Source organism: Rattus norvegicus, chromosome 18, assembly GCF_036323735.1.
Source record: "Rattus norvegicus strain BN/NHsdMcwi chromosome 18, GRCr8, whole genome shotgun sequence".
In the NCBI taxonomy this organism is placed as follows: Eukaryota; Metazoa; Chordata; class Mammalia; order Rodentia; family Muridae; genus Rattus; species Rattus norvegicus.
The window spans coordinates 33,987,475-33,994,775 of record NC_086036.1 but is presented as its reverse complement, the minus strand read 5'-3'; positions in this window follow the sequence as shown (position 1 = coordinate 33,994,775).

Here is a 7,301-nt window from a genome sequence, read left to right as displayed (position 1 = left end):
TCTCTTTTTTTATGACTATAAGCCAGGCTAACTAGCCTGTGAGCTTCTGGAGAGTCTACTGTTTCTGCCTCTCATCTCCTGTGGGAACACTGGCATTACAGATGTATGCCACCACTTCAGCTTTCCGTGGGTTCTTGAACTCATGTCTTGCTTGCATGACAAGCACTTTACTCACTGAGCCATCTCCCAAGTCCAAACATAAGGAGTTTTAAAGCTTATCTATTAGGTATAAGTAACTTCTCCTCCAGGAACAGTGCTGATGGTTGTTAAGTCTAACTGTCCAAAATTAAATGGGAGAAAGGATCACGTCTAAGGCCCAGGGTTATTCAAAGACGAGAGGACATTTTCTCAGTATTGTTTGATAGAGACAAGGGATTTGGAGAGTTATTCTTAAAATGCCTGCATAAGTACAATTCATGTATATGCACATGTTAGCAGTTTCTAATTTCTTTTAACCTCACATTCTTCTCATTGTTGGATTAGATATTATTTGTAAACAGTTAAATTAATTAGTTCAGAAAATATCTAAAGAAAAAATTATCAAAGGCTGAAACTCTCTGTTTGCAGAAATAATGTTCACCATGGAGCCTGGGATGTTTTGTATATTTAAGAGGAAAATTGCACTCTAATGTGTAATGTATACTGAAGGCCTAAATTACACACAAATGTCCACATACCCAGCATGGACACACGGAGCTTTAGATACTCAAATTTACACGAATGTTTGGGAGAGTAATACTGGTGACAATGTGGAATTCTCGTGCTTGAATTATTCATTGATTTGTGAATGTATATTACATGCCTACTGTGTGCTAGGTAGTATTCTTAGTGCTAGTGTATGTCAGTGAATAAAATAGTACTGTTCCCTGCTTTATAGTACTTGCATTTCTACAGGAAGAGGCAAAGTATATGATAAGGTGAATCTTTATTCTTTAGTGTTTGGTGTGCACCTGTATGTGTATGTATGTGCATATACTTGTATGTACGTGAATATAGTGTCAGTGAACAAGCATATGAAGATTAGAGTTTGCTGTCTGTTGTCTTCCTCAATCATCCTGCACCTTATTTCCTGAGATAGGGTCTCAGAACCAAAACACACTCACTGTTTCATCTAGACTAGATGGCCAGAAGGCCGTAGTATCTTCCTGTCTTTGCCTCCACTCACTGAGAGTATTAGTATGTGTCATCATGTCTGGCTTTTCTGTGGATGTTGGGGAGCAGAACTCAGGTTTTCATGCTTATGTAGTGTGGTGATTTGAATGAGATATTCCTTATTGTCTCATGGGTTTGAATATTTGATTATCAGTTGGTGTCACTGTTTGGGGAGCCTTGGGAGGCCTTGTTGGTGGAGGAGGCTGGCTTTGACAATTTAAAGGCTTGCTGCATTTCCACTTGATTTTCTCTGCTTTGGGTTTGTGGTCTAAGATGTGAACTCTAGGTATTCTGTTTCTGCTGCCCTGCTTCACTCTATCATGGACTCGAATCCTCTGGAACCATAATTCTAAGTAAAATGTTTTTCTGTAAGTTATCTTGCTCATGGTGTTATTTCATGCATTAGAAAAGTAAGTAATATACACTGCAAGACTTTGCCAAGTGAAACATTTCTCTCGCTTCCATCTCCAGTCTTTCTGAGATACCTTATGGACCTATGCACTGCAGTCCTATAGCATAAGAAAGGGGAGCATCATTAACCCCATTTTATAATTGTGAGGCTGAGTATCATCCCAGGTCATATAGCTCAAGGATACCCCTGAGTAGAGTATTTTTGGGAATTAGGCAGCACAGGGCCTAACATGTTCTGGGATTTCTAGGAGGAACTGGATGATATTCTGAAACACTGACTTACCACCTCATAAAGTTGGTGCCTTAACTCCTTCAAATAGGTTTTGCTGTCTGATGACACTTACTCCATAGATATCAGGCATGGGAAAAAGAGCAGTAGAGTGAGACTCCTGGAGAAGTACTTCAGAGAGGTCTGGGTACACACCAAGAAATGGAGAGTTGTATCTTTGCCTTGGTATGGAAAACTTCGGTTAAATGGTACACCAGAAACTTTCACTCTCTTCAAGGATCTGGATTAGAAATAAGTTGAGTTGGTTCAAATTATATGGCAATCAGTATCAAGAGATGTGATAATGCACAGGTAAGATCAGAGAGATCATGTCATCTGTTTATAATCTGTTTTCTCACTGAAAACCCACTGGAATTGAGAATTCTAGTAGCCTTAGGTATGATGAGATTATGCACACACACACTATGTATTCCATGTACTGTTGGTCTAAAGCACTAGATATCTTTGCAGTTCTAGATATATCTTTAAACGAGGCCACCAATGATAGATATCTGCTGATACCTTCCCTTTGTCTCATGGTGGAGTTGGGGTAGAGTGAATCTCAATTGTTCAGTCTTGTTCCAGAAAATCTTACCTGTTGAGGTTTATGTGGAGCCCAGATCTCTCAGCTAGGCTAACAAACAGGCCACTGGAAGGTAGATTACTAAGGAAGTGAAAGTAGCCTTTAAGGGACATGGGGTGTTGTTGGCTTATGCAATCTTCCCAGAACTGTGAAATGAGAGGATGCGTCTTTTGTGTTTTGCCTTGCCCTTTCATATACTCTTAAAGTAAGTAGTTTGGAGTAGGCAGGTCATGTCCAAAGACACAAAGTGAAGGGTACAAAAGGGTATCAATGAAACAGGGATGGGTTGTCCTGGTTATTTTCCATTCACTTGATTACTCTCCCCATGGCAGCAAATACTGTTTCTCCAAGTTGGAAATGACCCCAGTTTTCTCCTCCATTGCCTTTAACTGCTCATGGAATCTGTCTTTTAAGAGGGTGATTCATAATTCACCCCCTCTCTTTGTCTCTTTCTTTCTCCCTCCTTCCCTCCCTTTTTTCTTTCTTCTATCTGCAACCATTTCTGTTTGAATATTTACTTGATGTCTTGTGCTGTGTTAGACATGCCGAAAGTCATGTCTTAACTCTGAAGAGAAGAACACCTCATTTTACTCATGTGTAAATTCAGAATGAGAATGAATAGTGCAATATGTATTGCAGGTTGTTTCCTTTTTGTTTGTAACATTTTATTAGTATATGTTTATTATACATAATGAGTTTCATTTTGATGTTTTCATACACATAATGTATTTTGTTCATGAAGCTTTTAATGGGACTCCAACTTAGGTGCTTCCTCTACAGAATTTAGAAAAGTGGCTGCCATGCCACCTGCCTGAATAATCATTACGGCCACTATTGGCCTCAGTGGTGCTCACATGTTGGTCCTCAGATCAGCTGTTTTTAGTCTGCATATTAAGTGACCTTCTCTGCTTATACATTTCCATGCCTCGGCACTGCCCTCATATCAGAGATACATACACAAAGCAAGGTCTAGATCCAGAATTTCTTACCTGTCATTAAGTAGAAACTGCCAGCATCAACCAAATGCCAAAATGCCAACTGAAAGATAAAAGACTTGAATCTTCAAGCTTGTCTTTGGGCTGAAAAAAAATTAGATGGCACACTGGACTTCCCATGCCCTTCTCATAAAAGGAGACCTTCATGCCCTGGCAGCTCTTCTTGACACTTGTTTTAAGAACCAGGGCGCTTAATCACTGCTCTTCTTGGAGCCTCTGTGCCAAGAGAGCAGGTGTTAGGAGCTGCTCTGCTGTCTGTGTGAGCAGCTAGGGCTATCACTGCCTGGCTGACTTGGCAGTTCTGCTAGATTAGACCTGAGAGCTGTAATTTGTACTCTACTGGGACTAGGAGTAAATTCTAGCTCCCACAAGCAGAGGAAATTTCCAAGCTACTTTCCTTGCGCTCTATGCTCATTTGCTTTCTAACTTCTTGTATGCATTGCAAGGTGTGCGAGTCCAAGAGCATACTTAATCTTGCTTTCTGGAAAGAGAATTCATTCGTTGTCCAACCATTTTACACAAGGAATGATATTGTGCTTTAATATCATTTTAATTGAGAGACCAGGTCATGACTTAAATCAGGTTCTCCTGTCTTCACTTTCCATTTTCTGCCCATAAAATGTTCAGTTAATAGCCAGAAATCACAGTCCTTTCTGAAAGGATAGGAGGAGCTGGCTGTGATGAAGGAGTTTTTGCTTCACGTTCAGGTAATCATTCAAAATCTCATTAAGAATACATTTCCTCAGGCTCTTTCCGAGAGCTGGAGGACGAATATTTAATAAAGAAAACACAGGTCTTTGAAGTAGAGTTGCTGGATTGGAATAGATAACCTGACAGAGATGATAGGATGAGTGCTTGCAAGAACATCTGCAGCTCGCCTCTTGTCACTCTGAGAGACTCATGTGGGCACTGGAGCTGTGCTGGGCAGTGCACGTTCTCAAAATTCTCCAAACACCACTGCAGAGGAGTTTGTGACCTGAGTGGAGTGAGTGTCAGAAAATGAAACTAAGGTGTAACCTGGGACCACAGCACATAGGATGTGAGTTTTATTCTATTTGGGAGGGGAGTAGCAGCTACAGCATCTTATTTTCCTACAAACTGTACACCAGGGCTCTCATCGTGTCTCTATCTCTTTGCTTCTACCTGTTATTATTATTCCTGATGTGCTAATATTTTGTCAACTTGATACAAGCTAGAGTCATCAGGGAAGTGGGAATGCCAGTTGGAGAATCGCCTTCATTAGCTTGGCCCACCCATAGGCTTTTATTGCTTGATGAGGAAGAACCAGCCCACGATGGGTGGAGCCACCCCTGGGCAGTGCTCCTGAGTGATTTAAAAAGCAAACTGAGCAAGCAATGGAGAACAATTTAGTAAGCAGAATTCCTCCATGGTCTTGAATTCAGTTCCTGCCTCTAGGCTCTTGCCTCAAGTTCCTTGTCTGACTTCCCTTTGGGATGGATTGTAAGCTGTTGTAAGAAATAAATCCTTTTTGGCCCATGTTGCTCTTGATCATGGTGTTTAATCACAGCAATAGAAAAAAGTAGAAAAGCCACGTTGTTCACTGTAACACATTTGATTTGCTTTTTCTTATTGTTTCCTGTGTTTACTAGCCATAGGTATATTTACTTTGTGGCTCTTTGCTACTTTGCTAAACTTTTACATTGGTTTAACTGTCTTTTTTTAAAAAAAATAACTTATAAGAATTCTTTGTATATACTGAATAAACACTATGAGATACCTTATTTTTTAAGAATTCATATTTTTAATTATCATCCTAGTTAATTAATAAAATGAAAAGGACATACACACGCATAATCATTTTAGTGTTTTCTAAGACTACCGTTTATGGAAACTGTTTAATATAATATTAAGTGAAAACATGCAAATATGCTCTCTAAAATTATAAAAACAAAATATTAATGGAAATGGACATGTCAAAACTAAAATTTTCAAAAATAAAACCAATTATGCTAAATCAACGTGAAGGAAGATACTTAACTTTATAAATTTAAATGTTATACAATGTTTTGACATATTTTTATATTTATAAGAAGGAATTATGTTGGAAATGTAATTAGGTGTCATATCTACTCTAGAAAACAGATGTATCTCTTTTTTCTTTTTTTTTAAATTGGATTTTTAAATTTACATTTCAAATATTAACCTCTTTCCCAATTTCGCACACATAAACCCCCATCCCATCTCCCCTACCCCTTCTTCTCTAAGGGTGTTTCCCCCACCCAACCACCCACTCCTTCCTGCCTACACGCCCTGACATTCACCTACACTGTGGGGCCAAGCCTTGGCAGGACCAAGGACGTCTCCTCTGATTGGTGCCCAAGAAGGCCATCCTCTGCCACATATGCAGCTGGAGCCATGGGTCTGTCCATGTGTACTCTTTGGGTGGTGATTTAGTCCCTAGGAGCTCTGGTTGGTTGGTATTGTTGTTCTTATGGGGTTGCAAGCCCCTTCAGTTCCTTCAATCCTTTCTCTAACTCCCCCAATGGGGACCCCATTCTCAGTTCAATGGTTGGCTGCAAGCATTCTCGTCTGTATTTGTCATTCTCTGGAAGAGCCTCTCAGGAGACAGCTATATCAAGCTCCTTTCAGCATGCACTTCTTGGCATCAGCAATACTATCTGGGTTTGGTGGCTGTAGGTATATGGGCTGGATCCCTAGGTGGGGCAGGCTCTGAATGACCATTTCTTCAGTCTCTGTTCCACACTTTGTCTCCTTATCTCTTCCTATGAATATTTTTGTTCCCCCTTTTAAGAAGGACTGAAGCTTCTGCACTTTGGTCATCCTTCTTCTTGCGGTTCATGTGGTCTGTGGATTGTATCTTGGGTAATTTGAGCTTTTGGGCTAATATCCACTTATCAGTGAGTGCATACCATTTATGTTTTTTGTGATTGGTTTACCTCACTCAGGATGATATTTTCTAGTTCCATCCATTTGCCTATGAAATTCATGAAATCATTGTTTTTTTTTTGTTTTTGTTTTTTTTTTGAGTCTAATGTAATTTATGAACTTTGTGTTCAAAGTGATAACTTTGTAGTTTCTAATTTGTTTTTATTTCACTGATATGTGTGACAGGAAGAGAGACAGAGAAAGGGGGGAGGAGCAAGGGTGGGCAATCAAAGGACAACTTGCAGAGTGAGTTTTTCTTCTACCATTGGGGTTCTGGGGATCAAGCTCAGGATACAAGGCCACCCCCTCCAACTTCATTGTTTTTAAAGTGAAGACATTTCACTCTATGATCTCAGAGGTCATTCTCTTGTTGCAGGTTTTGTTTTTTTGTTTTTGTTTTTTTTTTTTATTAACTTGAGTGTTTCTTATTTACATTTCGAGTGTTATTACCTTTCCCGGTTTCCAGGCAAACATCCCCCTAATCCCTCCCCCTCCCCTTCTTTATGGGTGTTCCCCTCCCCACCCTCCCCCCATTACTGCCCTCCCCCCAACAATCACGTTCACTGGGGGTTCAGTCTTAGCAGGACCAAGGGCTTCCCCTTCCACTGGTGATCTTACTAGAATATTCATTGCTACCTATGAGGTCAGAGTCCAGGGTCAGTCCATGTATAGTCTTTAGGTAGTGGCTTAGTCCCTGGAAGCTCTGGTTGCTTGACATTGTTGTTCATAAGGGGTATCGAGCTCCTTCAAGCTCTTCGAGTTCTTTCTCTGATTCCTTCAACGGGGGTCCCGTTCTCAGTTCAGTGGTTTGCTGCTGGCATTCGCCCCTGTATTTGCTGTATTCTGGCTGTGTCTCTCAAGAGCGATATACATCCGGCTCCTGTCGGCCTGCACTTCTTTGCTGCATTCATCTTGTCTAATTGGATGGCTGTATATGTATGGGCCAATTGTGGGGCAGGCTCTGAATGGTGTTCCTTCTGTGTCT